Source organism: Nyctereutes procyonoides, unplaced genomic scaffold, assembly GCF_905146905.1.
Source record: "Nyctereutes procyonoides isolate TBG_1078 unplaced genomic scaffold, NYPRO_anot_genome, whole genome shotgun sequence".
Classification (NCBI taxonomy): Eukaryota; Metazoa; Chordata; class Mammalia; order Carnivora; family Canidae; genus Nyctereutes; species Nyctereutes procyonoides.
In genome coordinates, this window is record NW_026575047.1 from 54474410 (window position 1) to 54498038 (window position 23629).

The following is a 23629-nucleotide window of genomic DNA, read 5'->3' on the forward strand; positions in this document are numbered from 1 at the left end:
GGGGGGAGGGGGGTTTGGGGTGGACTCGGGGTATTTTGCAGAGACCTCTGTTCTTTTTGGTGAGGAGGAATGACCCTTGGGATCTCAGAGGGCTGTAGATGGGCTTCCTGGGCCCAGAGTGCCTTGGTTGTGGCCATCCTGCTTGCACCCTGACCTACAGGGCATGGGGTGCAGCACAGAGAAGCCCAAGGGACCCCGGCCTGGCTGGTGCTAATCGCCCTTGGCTGCAGCTTTAGGCCAGCACCCTCTGTCCATAGTGACCACAAGGATGGCAATCTGCTGTCTGTAACACTTGGATGCCCCTTTCTAACTCTACTGTGTGTCACCTAGGATTAGCCAGTGGCATGGTGGTGGCTTCTGAGTAGCATGTTAGGTACCAATAACAATGCAGTAGCATTGTTATTGCTGTGGATGGAAGCCCACAGAGATGGGGGTCAGATGCAGGGCTGACTGCCCTGGCTGCTGTGCCCCATTTGGGCTGCATGACAGCCCTGCTTGCGTTTGGTCTGGGAGAGAGAGTAGAATATCCTATAGAGACCTGGACAGAAGAGCACCCTGAGTGCTTGGGGTGAAAGATCTTTATGCCCAGTTCCAAAGTGAGGCCTGGAAGGCCCTCGGAGGCCCCTCCCAAAGTTGTTTCTGTGTGAGGCATAGAAAGCCACACTGAATACATTTCACGTCTCAGGAACTCACATTCCAGGTTCAGGAATTTTATTCCAAAGTCCTTTGGTGTGCTCGCCGTCCATGGGTCCCCGAAGGCAGGGAGAGGGAGCTGTGTGTCTCTGGGAGGCCACACAGTGCTATCCCCTGGAGAAGCCAGGTTTCTCCTTGTGATCTGCCCACTGGCATCTCAGAAGGAGGGTTTCTAACCCCACATCTGTCTGCACATAGGAAGGGGAGTAAGGACTCTATAAACCCAGTCATCTTGGAATAAAAGAAGAGCTGGTTTGTTTTAGCGGCGGGGTGGGGGGTGGGAGAGGGAACACGGGTGTTTGCTGTTTCCAAAGAGAGCACTTAATTTAATTTTTCCTCTGAATGACCCAGGGCTGTTCCGTCTGATAGATGGAAAGGTAACATTGCCTTAAAACAGAAATATGCAGGCATTGGCTATTTTTGGCAAATGAGTGTGTCTTCATTCCCAAAGTGGTTCTGATCTAATAGCAGGGTGCAGTCCTTCCGCTCTGGGCCTGGCTTGGGAGGTGGGGCACCTGGAGGGAATTCCCTTCTGGCATCCCTGGGCACTTGGCCTGGAGCTTCCATCAGACCATCCTGACTCATCTGGGGCTGATATTCATCTCACTTGAAGGGTGGGAAAAATCCATGAGCCTCCGGCGAAGTTTACATGGGCTCTCACTGGCATCTGATCATCATGAAATGAGTGCTCGTGGAGGGGGGCGGTGGGCCGCGGAAAGCCACCTCCCTTGGGCCCTCACTGAAAGCAGTTATGTGGGGCAGACCTTCCTGAAACAGCCTGCATTTTCTTCTAAGATGTAGAATGTTTTCCCAGCCTGGGTCTATTTCAGGGTCTTTCATTTTTCTGGTTAATGGCCATCCTTGCTGGCTTCAATGTGATTGAAGAACCCATAGGACTCCTAGACATAATAGAGAAAACTCAAACCTTTATTTTGTAGCAGACTTGTTCTCACAGGCCAAGGGGGCAGAAATCTCAAAATGAAGGTTTCCTGAACAAAGGGAGAGTTTCCTCCAAAAAGTCCTAAAACCATCCCTGGACTCAAGCATCAGGGGCTGCTGTTTAACTCACATCCCAAAAAAGAAAGCCCCTTTTTGCATCAGCCACATTTGTGGACCAGTTGTCGGCTCCCCCATAGGCCCACTGAATCCTACAGCCATCCAGAAAGAAACATGAACACAGATGTTTCCACGAAGGACCCCGGGGTCCTCTTCTGTAGGGTGCTATGTAGGACCAGGCAGTGATGCCCTTGATGGGAATGTAGTCCTGGAGGTACCCTACCTGCATCCCACCACACCCCCACAAATGGCACTGGAGGTGCAGGACACCACCCACCCTTTATTCTGAGGGCATGCAACCTGGTAGGTGCAGCCACCAGGTGCAAACGTCAGTGGGACTGGGTCCCCAGATCTCACCTATGCCCTGGGTCACATCTTAGACCAGTGGAGAGTGACTTGGAGGTAGGGACAGGCAGGCCACAGGTGGCCCCCAGCCCACTTGTTGGGACATGAAGAGAGGGTTGGTGGCTTTCTGTGGTCCCAAGTGAAGTGTGGCAGAACTGGGGTCTCCAGTCAACTTTCTGCCATCCAGCCCAGAGTCTACAGAAGACCCAGCCTCCTTTCTTGCCAGAAGCAGGTGCTAAGATGGACTGCACGGGGTCCTAGCACACTCCCTAGGGACTTCATCCGTAGTCTCAGCAGGAGTGCCACCTAACAAGAAAGTGTGATCTGAGCAATAGCCTCCCCTTGTTATTTTGACTCCTGGTTTGGGCTGTTTACAAGGATCCTTGATTATTTTGGCTTCTGGCAGGTATCACTGATTTTTTGTTGTTTTTAAACCCTTTTGCAAAAACTCAGTCAAAAACAGTGCTGGACGATATAAAGGGTCTGATGTAGCGGTCACATCGAAGACAGAGATGCTTCGTTGGTCACCCACATCTTCCGCTACCCAAAGATTCCATATGTGAGTCTAGTGACCATATTTTCCAAACCTAAAATCAAGGATGTGGGTTGATGCTTTCTGAAAGCAGGATTGCTCTGGGAGGAGCCAGCTCCTCCAGCTGACATTCCCAGTTCTGAGGCTCGGTTTCAAAGGTTTGTCCAAGACACATTCCAGAGAATTTTGTACCAGAATTTGGATGCACAATCCAGCTTACTACTACTGATAAATGCCTGAACGTCATTTAGGGCAATGCCCTTTCCCCACACACTGTCATGTCCCTTGTTGGTTTGAAGATTGGATTTGGTGGGAACTGTGAGCTCCGGATCCGTGAGGGCAGAGGAGTGTACCTGTATGGCCTGCACTGACCCCCTGGAGCAATGTTGGCCTTGTGGTGTGGCCAGCTGGCCCTGCCAACCTCTCCACTTCTTATGCAGCTTTAAAACCTTACTCCTTTTATTTAAAGATGAACAAGAGGAGAGTGGACCACATGTACAGCTTGCTCCAGGGATGTGGGGGCCTTTTCCTAGTGACGTTGACAGGATGCTGTACATGCTCATTTAGAAACCCAAGGATGTGAGCTGAATGCCTGCAGGACAACCACAGGTCTGGCAGGAGATCATCCCTCCCACTCAGAGCACAAGGCCTGGGTGTACTAGCTGGATCTGTCCCCAGCCCGCCCTGTGTGGGAGGTGATGGGGCCACTTCCCAGTGTGGGGAGCGGTGTGGCAGCTGTACCCACTCAGGGTGCTGGTGTGCAGGCAGGCGGCTTCGCTCCCTAGCCTCACCGTGGAGAGTCCTTGTGCCTAGTGCTGAGGATCTCAAGGGCTCAATGGTATCAGTGTGAGCTATGCATTGTGGGGTATGGGGCTTGCTGTGTTTCCACATGATGGGGAATAGCTTGTGGGGGTGTGCCAGGTGCATGAGTCAGATACTCTCAAACCCACACAAATGACCCCTTCCTCATCCAAAGCCACTGACGGAGCTTCTCTGGAATCGTTTGCCAAAATCGCAAGGCAGACTCCAAGGGTCCAAGACCATTTCCATGGAGCATACGTTTTCCTTTTCTGTAGGAACTTTTTTTTTTCTTTTTAACCAGCACCACACCATGCTTCCAAAGGCCATGTTTCATCTTTCCTGGATCACTACAGTGAAGTATTACAGTTGTACAGTTCCCAATCTGGCCTTGGCTTGCTCGGATAAAACTTTGTATGTATTTTGTATGGCATAGATTCTATATTGTAATGATGTCCTATGCAAAAAAAAAAAATAATAACTAAATTGTAAATTTTATTGTTTTAACGTGTATGCATGTTTAGTGACGTTTACATTTTGAAATAAAATTTATGATTCATTATTTTATTTGCCAGAGTTGGTTCCTTAGAGAGGCCCAGGGTGGGGGAGGGGAGTGACCAAAATGGACCACATCAAGCATCTGTATATGTATTTGGCTGAGGGGGCAGAAACCAGCCTGGAACTCTGCAGGTCTTCTACAGAAGAGACTTTGCAGAGAGTGGCTATCCCCGCCCACCTACTCGGCCTATTTCGGCTTGTCACAGTCCCATTCCTCAACTCTACTCCCTCCCCCCACCCTAAGAAAGCTCAACCTGACAGTTGCATCCCCAAGAGCATCAAGGAGAAAGGTAGACCCTCAGAGAGGCAGTGATGGTGAGTTTCTGAGCAGGACATAGTGACTGTCCTTGGAAGTCCCAATAAACACCTGAGCTTCTCTCCCTGGGCAGTAGCCCCATTTGTCAGCCCCAGTCACCCTAGGAAGTTCTGAAAGTCTGTCAGGTGCCTACCAGAGGTTGGCCTGCTCCCCTTACCCCTCTGCACAAAGTCCAAAGAATGGCCTGTATGCAGCCATTGCAGTCCCTGAGGGTGGCTCTGGGAACTGATCCCAAAGCACGCTGCCACAAAGTGCCAGCCCAGAGCTGTGGGGACAGGTCTGGGGGCCCCGGGGACTGGCATGGTGTGTGTTGGTGCCAGAGCTTGTTTACATCTCCTGTGATCATTAACCATCTCTGGCTGCTCCCCTCAAAGGGCATTTCTGCAGCAGGCAGTGTAAAGCCTGCAGCTAGTGGGAAGAGATGGGAGATGGGGTCCGAGTATGGAGAGAAGGTACAGGTGCTGCCTGACCCTCGCAGCCCCAGCCAGGTGCAGATGAGGGCTCCATCCGGGGATGGATGCAGATTCTTACATTGTCACCTGTCGTTTAGAGAGCACGTGAAAACACGGAGAAATGTAAAATAGTAGTAAGAGACTGGCATTGGAGTTTATCAAAGGTGATTTTTCCTAGAGCTACATCTACCCTGGCAGGCATTTCCTGATAAAATCTCTTCTGTATCATAGACTAGGAGGAGGGGATGCAAAGTGAATGCACTGAAGCACAGTGGAACTGTCAGGAAACTGTCAGGAAAACAAGAACACGTTTTCAAACAAGAGTCTTTTGGTGCTTACACATTCAGAGCCCAGTCTCGGTTGGAGCAATTTTCCCAGGAAAGCCGTCATTCCGCCTTCTCAGAGGCCATTTCTTTCTGCTCAGGACCTCCCTGATCGCACGCAGCAAGCCGGATGGATCCACTTCCATAAATAGTTGTGTGTTGAGAGGAACCCAAATGCTTTAGAAATCCTGATGGGACGGGGGAAATGCAGCCATCACTTGTGACATCGCTACTGAAGTTTGCAAGAAGTTTTGGTTTCCTGCTGGGGTTCCTTTCCAGAAGATGGGGGCCTGGTATTCAAGGAGCCTCCATCTCAGGGCCCAGGAGCCTCCTGAAACCTTGAGAGGCCCTCAGTAGTGTAGAAAGAAGAAAATGGTCAAGCAGTAGGTTTTCCTGTGTTTAAAAAACACATGTATTAGTTTGTGTGGCATAACATAGCACATCAGCAGTGGGGCGGGGGAGGGTCTGTGCTAATAGGATCTCAGAATTGAGCAGGGACTGGGTGTTGCAGAGTGGGCAGCCAGTCCCCAGGCACTCCTTGCCAAACACTCTGCATTTTTATCAGAACCTCGCCTTACAGAGTCAGACTTGGGGCAGTTGTGTGAAGTATGCAGTGTGGGGAGGGTTTGCACAGTGACGGGAATGTAGCAGTTAATGTACTGGAGAACAAAGGATTCAACATGGCATCAAAGGCTAGTAGGATGACAGCAAGCCCCTGACCGTAGCCGATGAGATGAAGTTTGCCTGCCCCAGATGAGACGGGCCCATCTTACCACCAATCCGGAAGACACCCAGCCTCTGGCTGGCTGGTGCTGACCTGCAGCAGGTCCTGGAGGGCTCAGGGCCTGGGAGCACCCTGGGAGTGCTGTCTTTGAGCAGGTGGCAGGAGGGGTGGTTGAGAGAGCGCCCAAGGGCAGAGGCTGGCCAAAGCTAACAAACTACAGCAACTTACCATCATTTGGCACCAGCCCTCTAAACAGTGACCACCGCACTGCTGGAGGTATTCAAGCAGAGGCTGAAATGCTACCTGTCACACATGCCACCAATCGATTCTGGATGGGAGCCCAAATAGTATGCAGAACTGAGGCCACAGCATCTTCTGGGGGGACCCAATGGGGCATAATCCTCTAAAGCTATCTCTTTGTGGCCTTGTCAGCCATCTTGGGGGTGTGGCTGGTGTGTGGTGGGGTGTGTGGTGGGGTGGGTGTGTGGTGGGTTGGGCTATAGAGGGCCTTGAATGATGGGTTAGGCTGTGTAATTCATTCTGAGGACTTGGGTGGCTCAGTTCCCCCTAATCAAACCTCATGCAGCCCATGATAAAATTCCTGCCATTAGCACCACTCCCAAGGCCTGAGTGCAAAGTGGGTTGGCCCAGTGATAGCACCTGGCTTCTACTGGCAGCACTGCCACCTCCATGCTGACTTTCCACCATCATGGATCAGAGATGCCACAGCAGTGTCCACAGGAGAGGCTGGTTTGGATGGAGCTGATGTTGGGAGCCTAGGGCCCATAGTAGTTTCTGATTCCTGCTGTACCAAACCACTGCCAACAGAGCAGCTTAAGGCAGGACATATTTATTCTTCAATAGCTCTGGATGCCAGAAATCTGAAATGAGTCTGATAGGGCTAAATCCAAGCTGTCAGCAGGACTGGTTCCCTCTGGAGCATCTGTTTCTTGCCCTTTCCAGCCTGTAGAGATCACCTACATTCCTTGACTCCTAGCCCCTTCCTCTATCTTCAGAGCAACTTCTCTTTGACTGCCCACCTGCCTCTTGCAAGGAAGGGCCTTTGTGATTCCATTTAGGCCCACCTGGCAAGTCCAAGATCACCTCTCCACCTACCCCAGCCCTGGTGGCCTTCCTGCACCCATTCTGAGCCCTGGGAGAGCATGGTGGCAGCACAGGTGACAGTGGAGAGACACAGGGCTTGACCGACTCCTATATGGTAGGAGCACCCTGCAGTCACACGGGAAATCAAATCGCATGGAGCTCCTGTCACCTGCATGACCTGGTAGTCCTTCACAGAACTTTCCTTCAGTGGTCAGCTCTGAAACCTAGAAATGACAACCATGCAAATGTTAGTCACCGCACTGTAGTTCTTTTTAAAGAAGTGATGGGTCCTCTAAGAACTGCAGCCCAGCTGACCTGTGGCGCCTGGGGGGCCTCAGAGGCATCTCTGAGCCTCCACCCCAGGGAGGTCCCTCCCTGAGCCCTGCCTGCCTTGGGGAAACAGGCTTGGCAGGGTTCCAGTCACACTCGTGAAGTTTGCATGGAGTCACCAGATGTCAGGCGCCAATTCAGTGGGAATTGTGTCTGTGCCCAGACACCCGGCTCCCTCGGTCTGGCCTCTGCTCCCACTCGCAGCCTCCAAGGTGACCCGGATGGTCGCAAAGCAGTGAGGAGGCTCAGTCCTCCTGCAGATCCCTTTCCCGACCGCCCGCTCCACACCCTGGATGCAGCTGACAGAGCAACATTACCCTCATTCGCCAGCAAAGCAGCACTCAGGGACTCAGTGTGCAGCTCTACCCCTGTCCCCGTCACAGTGTCTTGCACTCCCAGCCTCACAACAGGGCAGTTAGTCATTTATTAACTCCCCCGGAGCACTGGGTGAGTATCAACAATAAATAGCAGTATGATTTGCATAATCAATAGGCTTCCTCCTCCGGGGAGTCAGCAGCACCCAGAGCCCCCCAATGAGGTATGCTTATGGATCCATTATTGCTTTTGGGAAAGGGTTACTGACAGCTGGCTCTGATGAACACCAGCTGCACCCTGTCTTCTGTCTGTCTCCCGGCCTTCCTAGCAACAAGCACAGTCTGGAGGTTTCATGGACACCGATCCAGATCCTAAGCTGGTCAGGGCAGGGCGCCCAGAGCAGGCATGGTGGCTCCATCCAGGCCTCTGCAGCTCTTTCCCGGCCCTGGTCCAGGGAATTTCTTACATGAACATTTCACCTTGGGAGGGAAGGTCAGCTGCTAGGGCTTGAGCCTTGACTGTAATGGAAGCAAAAACCCCACATCGAGGAGAGTGGGTGTCTCTAGTGCAGAGGTCCCAGGCTGGGTGAGGCCCACAAGGCCAATGACAGCAGTGATCAGCTCTGCCTGGGTGGGGGTGGGGAGATCAGAACTCACCATTCCAGGGGCACCTGGGTGGCCTGGTCAGTTGAGCATCCAACTCTTGATTTTGACTCCAGATGTGATCTCCAGGTTGTAGGATCGAGCCCCATAAAGGGCTCCTCACTGGGCATGGAGCTTGCTTAGGATTCTCTCTCTCTGCTCCTCCCTCCTCTGTGCTCTCTCTCCATCTCTTAAAAACAAACAAACAAAAAACACCTCACCCCTCCATTACATATATTCTTGTGAATGCAGCGAATATTAAGTAATGAAACACTTAGGAGTAAAGTGGGTAAAGCGTCTGCCTTTGGCTCAAGGTCATGATCCCAGGGTCCTGGGATCGAACCCCACCTCAGGCTCCCTGCTTAGTGAAGAACCTGCTTCTCCCTCTCCCTCTGCTCCTTCCTACCACCCCCACCCAGCTTGTGGTTTCTCTCTAATAGAAATTAAAAAAAAAAATACTTAAAAGAAAATAATTTGTTGAAAACACCAAAATGTTTAACATGGTGTAAACAGGGATAGGGGATTGGCTAAGTGAACTATGTAACATTCACTATTTCTAGTACCCAATATATTATTAAGTAAAAAAGGGCAGGTAATAAAACAGTTTGCAAAGTATATCACATGGTATTTAAATTTTTTTCTCTATAGTTATATAATTGTGTGTATGTATATATGCACAGAAACATTCCTGGTAAAAGACAAGACTCGAGCAGTTTTATCTTTAAGCAGTAGAAATGACAATATATTTTTACATACTTCTCTTGTATATTTTTAAGTTTTCTTTTTTTTAATTTTTATTTATTTATTCATGAAAGATACACACACACAGAGAGAGAGAGAGAGAGAGAGAGAGAGAGAAAGAGGCAGAGACATAGGCAGAGGGAGAAGCAGGCTCCATGCACGGAACCCAACGTGGGTCTCGATCCCGGGACTCCAGGATCACACCCTAGGCCAAAAGCAGGCGCTAAACCAGTGAGCCACCCAGGGATCCCATATTTTTTAAGTTTTCAAAACTACTCAAGTATAACTTTTGTAATTAAAAACCACATAGCACTTTTGTGAGGTGAGGGTCCATGACTGCCCGAGGGAGAGCAAAACCCAGACACACCTCCAAAGGCTTCTAAACACCCAACCACGTGAGGAGGGACATGCCCAATAGCTGCTTGCCCATCCATGCAAAGGTGCAATGCAGAAATGAGTGCATCAACTTTAGTCCTGAAACAGTGCTGCATAAAGAAGGCGAGCTGCAAACAGGAAGCACTGCCATAGAGCGATGTGCTTGTGAATGCTGGAAAACACAGGGCAATGCCATGTGTTCCTGGCGCATGCATCCCCATAGGCCAAGTGCACAGAACCATGTAAGGGAAGTCAGGGCAGGTAGCTCTGAGGTCTTCACCTGTACCTGCTAGGTGGTGGAAGCTGTGGGTTGTTTTTTCTTTCTCCATATTTGCTCTAGGTGTGAAATGTTCCACAATTTTACGTGGCCCAAGGATTCAGTTCTTGCATCCGGGCTCATCCTGGCAGGCCTGCAACTATCCTCAGACTGCACAGCCTAAAGTGTGCTGTGATGGCTTCGGGCTGCCCTCCACTCTAGGCAAAACATGGCACCAGGAGCATGGCTGCCGGCTGGGACATAAGCAATGCTTCACAAGAAATAAAAATAAAACTGCTCCAGTCAGAGGGAAGTGCCTGGGGGCGGAGCGGGGGTGGAGCAGGCGAGCTCCTTGCTGGGGAGCCTCAGAAAGGAGAGGAGTGTCCATTGATCTGAGAGGATGGAGGCCAGGAGGGGTCCCAGTTACCTGCTCTGGTACCTGGAGATGCCATCTGGGGGTGGAGGTGGGGGACTCATTTTTCCTCACCCCAGCTGGCACTGTACCCTTAGGTAAATGTTTGAATTTTTTTTTTCTTCTTGTATGCAGATACAGCGAGGAAAGCATGCTCTGTATACATTTGGTGATGGTTGTAAAACGAATTGAGAAGGTGCCAGTGAAATGCTTTACAGAGTAAAGCAGCAAAATATGTTGACTTTGCTTTATGGAGTGTTGAGTCATGGTGTTCAAGGACTTTGGGAGTAATCCGATCATTGGTTTCATTTTTAACATTTGCAAATTTTAATCAAAGTAATACATGTGAACAAGGTTAAAAAAACAAATAGCAGAAAACCTAGTGATAAAATAATCTCTTTCCTCCTGCTCCCCACCCGGACCAAAGTTCCACCACTCCTGGGATAACCCTTTTCTTTTTCTCATTTCTCTTTTTAAATATCTTGTTAGTTATTCCCTTAAGCTTCAGTGAAATGCTTGTCTGCCCTCCTGTTTTGCGACTTATAAGCATTTGACAAAATATACTGGCTTCCTGATGTGAAACAGGATTGAGTAATTCCACCTATCCGCCCTGTAGTTACACGACGAGGAATGCTTGAACTCTGTAGGTTCCCTCTGAAGCTTTACGAACTGCTGTTCCTCTCTCGTGGATGCTACCTCACCTTTGGCCCGTGTCTTTATTTCCCTTTCTGGAAAGTGAGGATCCCATGGCCCTCGCCATCCACCCTTCTGCCCCCCGCCACCACCACCACGGCCCCTCAGTCATGTACTCTTGCAAATTCTGTACAGTAAAGGTGGATTCAGGTGGTACAGTAGCAAGGGTCTCTATCTGCCGGGGCTATGAGCATTTTGGTGACATACCTGTTACTCACTGCACAGCCAGGCCCTAGGCTGGGGGACATTTCCTTCTCTGTGAGCCTACAGAAAGATATTCTTAGCATCCAGGGCAAACTGGGTGAACACATTTATTCCACCAGTAGCTTAAAGTCATATTTCATTTTAGTTTGCTTTATATTTGGAACTTAATTTTGTTATATACATTTTTTTCCTCCGTAGCTTTGAATCACCTTTCTTCCTTCTTATTAATAAACCAATAAGGTTCCTCTGCCATAGTCTCAATTTTACGACTGTTTTACTCCCAAGACTTCCTCCTCAACACTGTTCCTGCTCCTGCCCCTCTCTGGCTGCTTGCTCCTTGGCTCTTGCACAGCTGTTACCCTGGGAGGGTCACTCCTTAGCTCCAAAGCCATGTCTTTCTATCTCTTAGTTTTCTTTCTCACTTTGCTGCATATATCCTGTCCAAGAAAGGATATGTGTGAAGTGTATATGTATTTTGGCATCCCTGAAGGTGTGAAGATATCTTTTTTCTGTCTCATACTTTGAGTGATAATTTGACCAAGTATAGAAAACTAGGTTCAAAATTACCTCCCAAGTGTCTTATGTCCATTGCTACGAATGGGAAGTCTGAGCCACTGTGATTCTCACTTTGTTGCAGCAAACATTTTACTTTCACCATTTTTGAAATCTTTCCAGCATTTCTTACTCCGTTGTTTCCAGACTTTTAAGCGGGTATTTCTAAGGGCAGGTCATTTTTCCTTCCTCCCCCATCCCACGGATCTCTTGAGAACTAGAGATGTTTTCTTTGATGTTTCATTGCTAATTTTTCTCCCGTCATGGTCTCTCCTTTTTTGTTTCCCAGTAGCGGAAGTTAGACTTACAGAGTCAGCCTTCTGTATCTCTTATCTCTACTTTCACTTTTTCAGTCCTGGATTATCCTCCTATTTACTTTCCTTCTTATCTCCTGGCCAGCTCTCTGAGCTGGATGGAACAGGCTTCTTGACTCAAATCTTATACATCCTCTAAGACCCAGGCCACACCCCTGTCCTTTCCAGCCGGCCCTGGCATCCTTGTCCCCAGGCAGTGCCCATGCCCCCTCAGCTGGAAGCATCCTGTCCTGACCTTTACTGGCTGCCCAAGCAGGAGAGATGTCAGAGTCTTGACTGCGTGAGCCTTCTCTACCAGCTGGAGAGTTGTGGGGGGCTTGGGCGGGGGGACTGTGGGCTGGGTCTGTAGGGGCAATTGTGAGGGGCTGTGGGGTGGGGCTGTGGATGGGCCTCTGTGGGAGCTGTGGACTAGGTCTGTAGGGGGAGTTGTGGGACTGTGGAGTGGGGTTATAGATAGAGCTGTGGGGGACAGTGGGATGGGTCCTAGGGGGACCGTGAGATGGGGCTCGGTGGGACTGTGATGGACCGCAGGGTGGTGTTATGGGTGGAGCTGCGGGTGGGGCTGTTGGTGGAGCTGTGGGTGGGGCTGTGCACGGGGCTGTGGGTGAGGCCCTGGGGTGATGCTATGGGACACTGCACTGTCCAGACCTTCGGAGGCTCCTAGAAACGTTCAGGGAGAGGGAATAAGAGAAGGAGTAGGAAGGAGGGAGAGAAGGCGGGGCCAGACTGGGAAGCCCTCCTTGCTTCCCAAGGCTCCAGTATATTCCTGAAATTCAAGAACCGCTTCCAGTGAGAGGGTCTTCTACACAGTGGGACGGCTCGGCTCCCGTGGGGGCCGACAGCTGTGAGTCAGCACGTGGAACAGCGGGGCTGGAGGCAGGGGGGCTCCTCACCAAGGAGGCGGGGGGCTCAAACCCAGCCTCTGCCTCCTCACCACCGGCCCGCACCGTGCGCCCCTCCCAGGGCTCTGGGCCCCTCACGCTTCCCCTCGGCTCCACGGGAGCCGCCGTTCTGGCTTCGGTCCCAGGCCCCAGGCCCCAGGCCCCAGGCCCCAGGCCCCAGGCCCCGCCAGCCCGTGGGCCTTCCCACACCACGCGTCGGTGCGGGCACCCCCAGCGTCTACACCTGGCCGGGGTCCTCGGCCGCAGCCCGTGTCCTGGGGCGGGGCGGGGCGGGGGGGGGGCAGCCCGCAGCCCTCTGCGCCCCAGGAGGCCCAAGGACACCGAGGCGCTGCCCTCCCCCCGGCGGGCCCAGCCTGTACTCCTAACCCCACGTGGGTCAGGCCTCCGTCCGTTCAGCCCGCCCCGGGACCGCGCCGGGACCCGCTGGCACACACACTGCTTATGTGATAGAAAAGCGACGCCTAGTCTCAAGGAATAATGACGATAATCATTACTTGCCTTCTTCTTTGCAATTTGTAATTTTAGGGTCCTTCTCACTCTCATAAGCTCATTTAATGCTGCTGCTGATCCCCAGGGAGAGAGAGAGAGAGAGGGGAGACTCCATCCTTCTCTACCGAAGGCCCAGGGAGGCTCTGCAGGCCGCATCCGGGCTCTGGCCACAGCGAGTGAAGGGCCGAGCCTGGCGCCCTCTCCGGGTCTTGCCATGCTGTATCTATGAGGCCAGAGGCTCCAGCCTTTTCCCCTGCCCCCCATTCTGTAACCAGAATCCCTAGGTTTCTCTGATCCACAACCGCATGTCCTTTGTCCTCTACCTACTGGAGAGGTTCCTAGGGGTGCCTCAGTGGCTCTGTCTCTTCTGCACCCTCATGCCTGTCCTTTGGGGCCGCTACAGCTCTGCTTCATCCCATGGGGCTCCTTCCTCCATGTTCTGGAGCCCTTGGGGCCAGAGTGTCCACAGGACCCCCAAGGATATATTTGGGAGGACCCATAGAAGGGCCAGAAAGCAGAGTGGCTTGGGCAGGCGTCATCTGGGAAATTCAGTGAAGAGTCTGCTCATGTAATTTCAATAGTGTGGGCTTTCCAAGGACCCCACACATGGAATCAAGTGGGAACTGGGGCCAAGAGCCCCATCTGGGGACACACCGCCCCCCCACCCCACCCCAAGCTTCTGGAAGGTCTCTGCAGCAGACATAGACTTAACAGACATAACAACTCTAGACACATGCCCAGGGCCCATCCAGGCCCTGCTGCCTATGAAGATGGATAGATGCAGATTCTGTTGGCCCCATCAACAAAGTAAATCCTTCTCTGAAGGTTTTGCAGCACCTCCATGGCTTCCGCTCTGGCTCCAGACCCCATCCTCTCTTGCCTGGACTGAGATAGCAGCCACCCCTGACAGGCCACATACAACTTCTGTCTCAGCCCAGACCTTGCGGGAGCTTTAAAGTCTAGAGGCAGAGGGATGGATCCTTTTCTTATCAGACCCCGAAGATGGCTTCTCTTCCCACTCACATGTAGCCAGACCCTTCTTGACTTAGCATCTGCCTCTCCCAGAACTCTGCCTCGCCTCTACCTTCCTGCCAGCCCCCACCCTGCTGGAATCACATGGGCTTCTCTGCAGAGTCTGGCATGCAGCAATTGAGCCCTGACCAAGGACTTTGAAATTTCAGACCCAAATATCAAGGTTTGTTCCTCACTCTGTGCAGGTCTCTACTCAAATGCTCCTCATGAGAGGAGCACACCTGCCCCATCACTCTCAGCCCCTCCCAGAATCACTCCCAACAGTGGGATGCACCTCCAGGGCTGTCACCACAGTCACTTCCTTGCACCCTCTGTTCCTCTATTTGAAGGTCCTGTCTCGTGTCCTTACTCGTCTGCCCCCGTGACTGTACTCAACCTCGCTGTGCTCTGGGATGAGGCTGTAGCTGCTTCTGCTCTCAAAGAGGAAAGAAGAGGCACCGGGCCAGGTGGCAGGCAGAGCTTCCCAGCCAGACGCTGGTTTGCTTGGCCTTGAAGGTGAGGGTAATCATCATAAGAGTTCCCACTTAAAGCATAATCATTAAGTCCCAGACACTGTTTTACGTCTTTGACCAGTACCAACTTGCTTGACTCCCACAACAGCCAGTTTACAGGTGAGAAGCCAGAGGCACTAAGGACCAGCTCCACAGCCGGAGGGTGAGCACAGCAGCCCCTGCCTGGGAGGAGAGTCCACAACACCCACCAGCAAGTGCTCACGTGCACTTGGATCCAGGCACCTCTTCCGGTGAATCACCAGGACAGAGATGGAGTAACGAGGAGTTGGCATGGATGCTTCCCCAAACAGGCAGTACAAGTGCACCCACTGAGAAGAAGTAGAGACCTGGAAATAGTCAGCATAAGTTTATAAAAAGGTAAGGTATCAAATTGTACATAAAAGACACCACTACTTTTCCAAGAAAATAGGGGATATTTAAAGACATACACACACACACACACACACACATCTGTACAGGTATATATATATATATATATATATATATATATATATATATACACACACACACACACACACACATACACATGCCTATACAGGTATGTATGCACTTCACTTCCTTTTGCAAAAAGAAGTCCTGTGGATATAAGCAGAGAGGATAGGAGAACAAGGTTTCTCCAGGCACACATTTTTTGCTATAACAGCTTTATTGAGATATGGTTCGTATATCATATAACTCACCCATTTCACAGATACAATTCAATGAATTTTGGTATATTTGGAGAAGCAACCATCCCTGCAGTCAACTTTAGAACATTTTCATCACCTTAAAACATACTCTATACTTTCACCCCACTATTCCCCTTTCCGCCACCCACCACCCCTCCCAGCCCTAAGCAACCACGAATCTCCTTTCTATCTCTGTAGATTTGCCTACTCTGAATATTTCAGGTAAATGGAACCATAGAGTATATGGCCTTTTGTGTCTGGCTTCTTTCACTTACCATATTTTCAAGATTCATCTATATTATAGGGTATATCAGTACTTAGTTCCGTTTTATGGCTGAATAATAATCCACTGAATGGATATAATGCTTGTTTAGTCCATTCATCAGTTGATGGACATTTGGGTTCTTTCTACTTTATGGCTACCATGAATGATATTTCTTTGAATATTCACGTACATGTTTTATGTGGACACATGTCCATTTCCTTAAGGTCTGTGTGGAGGAGTTAGAGTTGCTGGGTCACTTGGTAACTCTATGTTTAACCATTTGAGGAACTGCCATTCTGTTTTCCATCTGTACCACTTTATACTTCCAATTATTCCACATCCTCACCAACCCTTGTTATTTCTATGTATGAAGACAGTGGGGTGGGTGGGTGGGGTTGTGGCAGAGAGGCTGGTTCTGGGGGGGGGTGCCCATGGCTGGGGCTTGCTCCCCTCACAGATTAGTACTCCAGATCCAAAAAGGGGACTGGGACACCCCTGTCTGTGCTGCTGTCCATGCTGCTAGACATCTGTCTGGGATGGGCTGGGGCCACCAAACAACACAGTCTACTTGAGGCCAATACGGTCTGGTTAGGAAAAGATGGCCAGGGAATAGAGGACATTACTGAGCAGTAGCAGTCAATAAGGGATTGGCAGTGCAACCGTGTATCAGACACAGTCTGCCAGGCAGGTGGGCACCGGACAGGGCCTCTCCTGACAGTGGCCACTCTGCCAGCCAAGAACACAACCTGATATTCCTTGGAGAGGTAACTCTGATATCATTTTGGGTGACAAAAGGCCATATACTCTATGGTTCCATTTACCTGAAATATTCAGAGTAGGCAAATCTACAGAGATAGAAAGGAGATTCGTGGTTGCTTAGGGCTGGGAGGGGTGGTGGGTGGCGGAAAGGGGAATAGTGGGGTGAAAGTATAGAGTATGTTTTAAGGTGATGAAAATGTCTAAATGTCCAAATCTCTATAAAATCCACAATTTTAACATTGTTTATACATATGCTTTTGGTCTTTTCAGCATTTGTCATGTTTAAGATAATCTTGGCTGTGAGAGTCATAGATCAGCTTTCTAATTAGAATTTAAAGCCATAATTGAGTAATTAACTTAGGCATGAGATTTTTAACTAGAAATCTAAGTTCTTATACTGTATTAGAATACTCAGATAATTTTAATACATTTAAAGGGGTGTAATTAACAAAATATGTGGATGGGCCAAACATAAATTAAAGCCCTTCCTCCACAAAGTGATGGTTAAAGTTTGCTTGGCTTCTGTATAAAATAAGTTCAGTAAGAGAATGTAAAAGCTTACAGAAGAACTAGTCCTTTGTATCTGGGGCTTTGATAAATTGAATATTAGTCTTTAAATGTTTAAATGAAATAAGGTCAGAATTTTATTTATAAAATGTACCCTCTGAAGATTTCAAACAAATCTCCAGTTGCATTGGAGTGAGGTGAAGGGCTCTGGGGTTTTAGAGAATCCCTTTCACTGCTTTGGCACATGGGGGCCCAGAAGGCTCTGCAGGGTGAGCAGAGCTGCCCTGCCCACAGCATTGGCCCAAAGTGGTCTTGTCTACAGTGGTCAGTCCTAAATCTATCTTTACCACAGCCAGAGGGACCATCTAAAAGTGTGACCCCTGCTTAATCCCACAGATGCATTCCTATCATCCTCAGAAAAGACCTTAGCTCTGCATGCTGGTCCGGCTTCCCTCTCTGGCCATTTGTCACCTGCTTTCCCTCCCCAACCATCCAGCCTCTCTGGTCTCCCATTTGTCCCTGGAATCACTGAGGGGCTGCCATCCAGAGACTGTGCAAGCTGCTCTGTCTGCTGGACGCTCCCTCCTCCTGCACCCACCAGCTCCTTCTCAGCTTTCTTCTTCTGGGCAGGTGCACCCCTGACCACCAGGTCTGAGGGAGGCCCTTGTAGCTTCTTTTCCTTTTCCTACTGTCCAGCAGTTCTTGCCTCTTTTCTCTGTTGTTCATTGTCTCCTCAATCAGAATGTGGAGTATATATGTAGATACTTCTTGGGTGCGCGAGGCAGTGTCTGATACATTACCAGGTGCCAAATACATATTCAGCCAGTGCCCAAACGAATAAGAAACGTGTTGGGAGGCTCCATTTTACAGGTGAGAAAACTGAGGCTCACAGGCTCACTTGGCCAGTTTCACTCAGATCATGAGGAGCAGAACTGGGATTGGAATGGGGTCTCTCTGGCTCATGCATTCCCCATGTGCCTGGACTGGGGGCAGGGCTGGGAGGGCGTACAGATGAGTACAAATTGGATGGAGGAACAGATCTGCCCTTAAGGGACAGAGAGCTTTGTCAGGAAGATGATGGGGATACCAGGTGCTACTCCAAATGTCAAGACAGGAGATGTGTGAACTTGGCCCTGGAGAAGAGGAAGGACCCTGGTGCAGTCTCATGGCAGGGCCCTTCCAATGGTTGGTATGGCCTGGCACAGGGATTCAGAGAGGATAGGTAAGGTGGTAGGGCTGAGGAAAGGAGGTGTAGAGTCCCAGTCCTGAGATTTGGAGAGTCAGGTGAGGCAGCCCGACTCAGCCCTCACTTGTGGCCTGGGATGAGCAAACTTCCCTCCATTGGGCCATGAAAGGGCATCCCATTAGCATGTGCTCTGGTTACTGGGGCAGTAGAGGAACAGTGAGGGTGACCTGGAAGGCTATGGTGGCTTCTTGGGGTACAGGTTCTGGTGCCTTTCTGTGAAAGACCCCCCTGCCCCCATACTTCCTTTGTGTTCTTTATCTCTCAGGCAGGCTGGGCTTGCACAATGTTCTATTCTTTCCTTGCTCAGATGCTTGTCACTGCCTTTGAAGAAAGGAGACCAGACACTGAGATGGGTCTGTAACCCCTGGCCTCATTGGAAGGTGACCTCCATGGGACAAGGGCTTCCAGCCTGTAACTGAGGAGGGGATCTGACCTCCAAGCCTCCCACATGCCCCAGTTCCACTACTGGTGAGAGGAACGTTCAAACAGATTAGGAGTTCCAGGCATTAGCAGGGGTGTGGTTTTTAGACAGAAAGAACTGGGAGGAGCGCGGTAGAGGTATTTCTCTAGAGAGCCCTTTAGGGCTGGTGGGGTCCTAGTCAGGAAGAACCAATGGAGGGAATTGATGGGGGTGGTCATGTCCGAGGGTGGAAGAGGGAAGTAAGCCAGGAGGGCTCACACTGTAGCTGGCCCAGGCCCCTCGTGTGTGTGTGTGTGTGTGTGTGTGTGTGTGTGTGTGTGGTGCGGGGGAAGGGACGTATTAAAAACACAATGCTGGCCTCACCCTCAGAATTTCTAGTTCAGGAAGTCTGGGGAGGGCTGGGGTGTTTGCCAAGCGTGCTGCTGCTGTAGTCCCGCCTGTGTTCTCAGGACCATCCTTACAAAGCAAAGCCGTGCCCTTTTGCTCTTTTTACTGAATGAAAAGAGAAGGAATGAAAGGAGATGGTAAGGCCAGGTTCTCCCCTTAGGTCCAATTGAGAACATGATGTGCCTTGGCCTTTTCTCAAAAGACCCCAAGCCTGTGGGGGGGGGGGGGAGGGGGAATGGCGGGCTGCAGCTGAGGGAAGCACTTATAGTTTCCTACTGTCTCCTGGTGGCCCCCAAGGGACGGACCCTTTGTCTTGCGTGTTTGGCTCTGTCTTAGCCTCCTTGGGCCCTGCTGTGGGTGTGGATGAGACCCCTCCCTATCCTCCAAGCTTTGAAGCCCTTGGGGTGTGCGTAGGCATTGAGGGATGGGTTGGGCTCTGGAGGTTCTGAGCTAGCCAGGCCTGTGAGTGTGGCATCCAGTGCTGTGACTGGATGTGGCAGGCCTCATGTGTAGAGGGACGGGCAGCATTTTGGTGGGTCATGGAAACCTTGGGGGACAAGGTGGTGCTGGGGCCCCACCTGGCTCCCAAGGGCCTGGTGGGCACCCTCCTTCTTCATGTCCTTATTTTTCCTTTAACTCTGCCACAGGGGCCAGTGCCAGGGGTCATTTCCCAAGCCCCTTGAATTTGGCAAACTGGTAGGTGTGGGAAAGGATGTTAGAGGGAGGTTGGGGCTGGCGTGTCCAGGTAGGACAGGGGCATGCTGGGTGCTGATGTCAGGGATCACCTGACCTGGAGCTGCTAGCAGCCGGCCCATCTGCTGCCCACCTAGCATCTGACATGCTGGGGCCTGGGCCTGGCATCCTCCCTCCCAGGGACTTGCCTGCTGGCTGCCAGCTGAGAGGTGAGGAGCTGCCTGGGAGCATGCAGGGGACTGGCCTCAGGGAGGGGCGCTGGTCTCCCCAGCATGCCACTTCCTACAGGCTTATCTATTCCAGGAAGTTCCTGGGCCTGCTTACCCTTCTGGGCTGGGGCTGCTTCTTGGTTCCCTGCTCAGCAGTTGGTAGAAGCGGCCTAACATCTCTGGGCCTCGGTTTCCCCATCTGTGAAAAGAGGATGGCTTTACTCTGAGGATTAAATGAGCTAATTTGTGTACAGTGCAAAGCCAATTTTATTAGTAACATCATTATCAACCAAGCCCAATGGCCAGGAATTCCTGGCACATCATGTATGTGGAGGGATGAACTATGACAGATAAGGAAGTTGTTGTTGGTGGTGGTAAGGGGGCTGTTAGGCAGAGTTCATAGGCCAACTCCAGACCCCTTGGCTCTTTCTGGGGTCCTCCACCACATCACTTCTTCCATCTTTCTCCCCTGGGCCTCAGCCAGAGGACTTTGGCAAGCATTCCACCCAAGGAAAATACCACCTTGGAGAGTGGTGCTTTAGGCCAGCCCTGAGTTTATTTTCCATCTTACATAGTATCGGTGGGCCAAGGAGCCAGCCCATAATTAGTCTAATAAGGTGCCTGCTGCACACACGTCTGTGCTTAGGCTCCATTTTGATGGCTACCCAGTAATTTTCCAGATCTCTCAGATAAGGCCTTGCCTGGACAGGTTCCCATCACAAAGTACACGGTGCTCAGGGTGGGGCCTAATTGTGTTTTCCATGCTGCCCCCCTGCCCCCTGAAGCTGTGGGGGCCTGGTCCCTGCAGGCAAGACCATTTCCCCAGGCAACACATGCCAGGGCACAGGGGCTGCAAGGGGCCTCAGCAGGCCACAAATGTGAGCTTCACTAACAGATGTTACGAGAGGGAGAAACCTTCAAAGCAAAGACAGTTCTCGGTGTTTTAGTCGAGAGGCCAGTGGGAGTCACAACAGCAGGTATAGCCCTGTGGTGGGTGCAGCCTTGCGGGCACACACCCCCCCGCCCCAGTGCTCAAGGTTGGTGCCTATTCCAGGGACTTGTTCAGTGCTCTTGTCCCCCCTCTTCGATGCAAAGACCAGCTTGCCATCCAGGAACACCCTGGAGCAAGGTCTGCCTGGGCTCCTGGGCCCCATCCCGCCGAGAGGAGCCACCCCAAATCCCCAGGGCTCAGCACCAGGGCCCTTGAGCTGCCTTCACCTGGGGCCACAGTCACTGGAGCAGGACCCCAGGCCCCGGAGCTATGGAGCAAGAGGGCAGAGCTCCCCGCAGTGCCCCTTGCCCCTCCTGCCCAGTGGGCAGACACGGGCCAGCCAGGCCAGGAAGCCAGGGGCCAGCCCTACTGCCCATGGACTGGCCACACAGGGCTCTTTGATCTACCCTCTGGGTGGGGCTGCATCCTCAGGGAGGTTTGCCCTGGAGACTGTGCCTGGAGAGGCCCGGCCTTCTCCTGGCCTGAGCACCCTGTGTCTGTCGCCAGCAGAGTCTAAGATCTCCCTCACTGCCTCTCTGGAGAGGATGATGCAGGCCATCCTGGAGGAGGTGCTTACTGGCCAGAGGTGGAGCCAGATGCCCTAGGCCATGCTTATGAGAGATCCCTCTGTGGGGGAACTGGGATCCCTGGGGAAATGGAGAGGGCCTCTCCACCTGGCAGCTTCGCAGGAGCCAAACCACCAGATAATCCCCTTGGCTTCCAGGAGCCATCAGGCCTACGCAGGAGCTAAGCTAGCCTCCGGGGGTTCCTTGACACCCACTGCTCTAGATCCAGGCTCAGGCCTGCTCCTGTGTTCCCAGATGGGTTTGGGAGCATTGAAAAGCACCCAGCCACCATCTATGGGCTGGGTGCAGGACAGTGGGTACAGGCTGAGTCAGAGCCAGCTCATCCTGGATGGGTGTGCTAGGGTGGGGTTGCTGCAGGGCACAGGGCACCAGCCACTGCCAGGGAGGGTTGTGTGGCCCAGGAGCTCTTTGTGCACATGTGGGCCTCAGGTCTGTCCTGTCTCATACATGTCTTGCCCTTGGTCTGCCAGTGGGGAGATGAGAGCCTGGCTCTGGGTTCTAGGCTTTCTGCTGCACTGGGTCTCATACCTCATTGCCTTGTCAGCTCTGAGGCCCTTTGCTGGATGACCCCTCACGGCTTTAGTGGCCACCTTTGAACTCTGCTTCTGACCCTCAACCAGGAGTTTCCCACTGCACTGCTCGTGGGGAGGGTGCCTCTGACCCCCAGGCTTCCCTCAGTGCCACTTGAACCCACAGAAGCTGCAGCAAGTGGTTCTTAACTGCCTGCCTGGACTTGGTCACACTCCCTACTGTCCCATCTGTCAATGGGAAAGGGGCATTCCCACATGAATTTACTCCCAGGAATCCCTGGAGGGAGGGCAGCAGAGCGGACAAAGATGAAGTCTTGCCTTCACTTCCCTGCTTATATTTGAATTAGGTGAGGGGCAGTCAACACCTGAGCATGTGTGGCAGGTGGTGGTAGTGGTGAATAGATAACAATAATGAAAGGAAGAGGACCCCAAGTGGAACCAAACCACCAGATAATCCCCTTGGCTTATCCCCTTGGCATGGTCTGCAGTTTTATTCATTTATTATTATTTTTAAAGATTTATTTATTTATTTATTTATTTATTTATTTATTTATTTATTTATTTATGATAGACATAGAGAGAGAGAGAGAGAGGCAGAGACACAGGAGGAGGGAGAAGCAGGCTCCATGCCGGGAGCCTGACGTGGGACTCGATCCAGGGTCTCCAGGATCGCGCCCTGGGCCAAAGGCAGGCGCCAAACCGCTGAGCCACCCAGGGATTCGCTGGTTTGCAGTTTTAAATGGATTATCCCGGAAGGCCTTCTTGAGTAGGTGACATTTAAATAAACATCTGCAAAAGGTGAGTTAACAGGATTTACAGATATCTGAGGGAAGAATTTCCAGGCAGAGAGAAGGGCAAATGCAAGGATGGAGGCGTGGGCAGGACAGCTTCTAGGTCAAGGGACAGAGGAGAGAAGAGGGGGAACTGGCCTTGTGTTGTATGAAACGTATTTGATCTTGTCCCTGGCTCCTACCACAGAACTCCTAAAACCCTTGGAATTTCCTGAGTGATAGGAGTGTCTTTTGTTACTTGAACACACCTGAGTTTATGCTAATGATGTGGCTGGGGGTGAGGCCCCTGCATCTTGCAGGATGGGGCTGGTTCACTAGAAAGACCAAAGGATTAGAGAGTTGGAACTTTCAGCTCCTCCCACTGACCTCTGGGAAGGAGAAAGATGGGGGCGCTGCAGATTAAGCTCCGTAAAACCTCTTGAACAATGAGATAGCATGAGCTTCCAGGTCAGTGAATACCTCCACATGTGGGGAGGATGGCACACCCCAGTTCCTCAAAGACAGAAGCCCCTGCAATCGGGACCCTTCCAGATCTTGCCCTATATACCTCCTTATCCCAGCTTTCCATCTGTATCCTTTGTAAGGAACTGGGATTTGTAAGTAAGTGTTCTCAGAGTTCTGTGAGCTGCTCTAGCAAATTAACTGAACCCAAGAAGGAGGTCGTGGGAACTCTGATTTATAGCCAGTTGGTCAGAAGCACAGGTAACAACCTGGACTTGTAACTGACATTGGAAGTGGGGGATTGTCTTGTGAGCCTGAACTGCTAGCCCTTGGGATCTGAAGCCATCTCTAGATAGGTGGTATCTGAATTGAGTTAAATTTGTAAGATATCCATCTAGTCGATATTTGCTGAGAATTGGAGAGTTGCTTGGTAGTTTAGGGAAACATGCCAGAGGACCCAACTTG

The 23629-nt window shown here is 51.3% G+C and overlaps 1 long non-coding RNA gene across 2 annotated transcripts; it reads right to left on the reverse strand.

Annotated features, from left to right (window-relative positions):
* Positions 1 to 29: 29 nt before the first annotated feature.
* LOC129510604 (uncharacterized) lies at positions 30 to 7652 on the reverse strand. Of its 2 annotated transcripts, none has more exons than XR_008664617.1 (3): positions 7549 to 7652; positions 6914 to 7125; positions 30 to 5466 (listed from the first exon to the last, which is right to left on the reverse strand). It is a non-coding gene; the product is annotated as an uncharacterized LOC129510604 (long non-coding RNA). The 2 variants fall into 2 exon arrangements; XR_008664618.1 differs by having other exon boundaries at positions 6458 to 7125.
* Positions 7653 to 23629: the final 15977 nt, after the last annotated feature.